At 43.2% G+C, this 1,525-nt stretch overlaps 1 non-coding gene across 1 annotated transcript; it reads right to left on the bottom strand.

The window, feature by feature from the left end:
* Nucleotides 1-1,185: 1,185 nt before the first annotated feature.
* On the bottom strand, nt 1,186-1,315 carry LOC136176137 (small nucleolar RNA SNORA3/SNORA45 family). Its single transcript, XR_010664513.1, has one exon. It is a non-coding gene; the product is annotated as a small nucleolar RNA SNORA3/SNORA45 family (small nucleolar RNA).
* Nucleotides 1,316-1,525: the final 210 nt, after the last annotated feature.

Raw genomic sequence — 1,525 nt, forward strand, 5'->3', positions numbered from 1 at the left:
GCTGAAGCTGAATCTCCTAAACTTTGTCCATAGAATGTGAAGAGCCAACTCACTGGAAAAGATTCTGGTGCCGGGAAAGACTGAAGGCAAAAGGAGTAAGGGGCAGCAGAGTATGAGATGGTTGGAGAGCATCACTGACTCAATTAGCATAAATCCAAGCAGACTCTGGGAGATATTGGAGGACAGAGAAGCCTGGTGTGTTGCAGTACCTGGGGTCACAAAGAATCGGACATGATTTACCAACAACAACAAGCCTCATGGTGATTCCTATGGACTTTCAATGAATATTTCCTAAGATGAGCTGCAATAGCACTGTTAGTTCTTGGTTCTTATCTCTTTGGTCTCAGGATAATGGTCTCCTTCATCTGACACCTGCTCCAGGACCCCGGAAATCAGACTTCCTTTGACAGTAAGCCTTCTTCCTCAGCTGCTTTCCTTGCAGGAAGGGCCTGATCCCTATCTGACAAGCTTTTTGAATGTCTCATAAGTGTTTCAAACTCAACATGTCTAAGATGCAATTACGGATGATTTTTTAAAACCTATAAATTCTCTACTTGTAGTCTTCCCCATTTCGGCGTATGATGTCACCATACAGCAAAAAACTTGAGTGTCAACCTGTTATTTTCATTTCCAAAATACATCTAGAATATTTTCACTTCTCTCCATGTATCTCCACCAGTACCATCCTAGTCTAAGAAAGCTTTCTTTCATTTTGACAGCTGCAATAGCCTTCTAGCTGAACTTCATGAACTTCAGGATTTTAACCTGGTTTACTTATATACCCAATCCATTCTATACACATGGTAGGAGTAAGCTTTTAAAAATACAAATCAGATCACAACATCCTTTGGTTTAAAATCCTTCAATGGCTTCTAATTGTACTTTGGCTAAGAGTTTTTGTTTGTTTGTTTGTTTTTTAAGAAAGCACTTGTTAACACTTAATGAATTTTCCAGCATGTGGCTTCAAGCCACCAGGCCATAAGCCCTACCTACACCCTCAGTCTTCTCCTCAGCTCTTCTGCTGAAGAATTTGACCTTCACGATGACAGACTGCTTTGGGAGCTTTCCCTTCCCCAAAACTTCGTAGTGACCCTAGAAGAACAGAGAAAAGGGTTTATAACACACCATGGCCAAGAATGTGAAGAAAGATGCCGACCAATCCACTCCATCTTGGAGCCATTGAGGGCATGTGTCTGATCTGGGCACTGCTGGGGGCAATGATTGCCCTCACCAGTGAACCAAGAGCAGCAGATTTTCTCCAAGGACTCTAGCACACCAGGACCAAGAGTTGTCAGGATGTGATTGTAGTCTCGAGCTGGATAACTCAGTTCTTGGGTCCTCTCCAATGCCCTGTAAGCACCACCTGCTTACCTCTCCAGGATCACTGTGCTCTTGGCTTAGTATACTTAATCTCATTGGCTTTCTGTCAGTCCCCAGGCTACACCCAGCTTTTTTCCTGCCTCAGGGACTCTGCTGTTGTACTTTCTTTGCTTGAAATGCTTTTGATGGGGCTAGTTCTCTCTTA

This window comes from Muntiacus reevesi, chromosome 9 (genome assembly GCF_963930625.1).
Source record: "Muntiacus reevesi chromosome 9, mMunRee1.1, whole genome shotgun sequence".
NCBI classification, from domain to species: domain Eukaryota; kingdom Metazoa; phylum Chordata; class Mammalia; order Artiodactyla; family Cervidae; genus Muntiacus; species Muntiacus reevesi.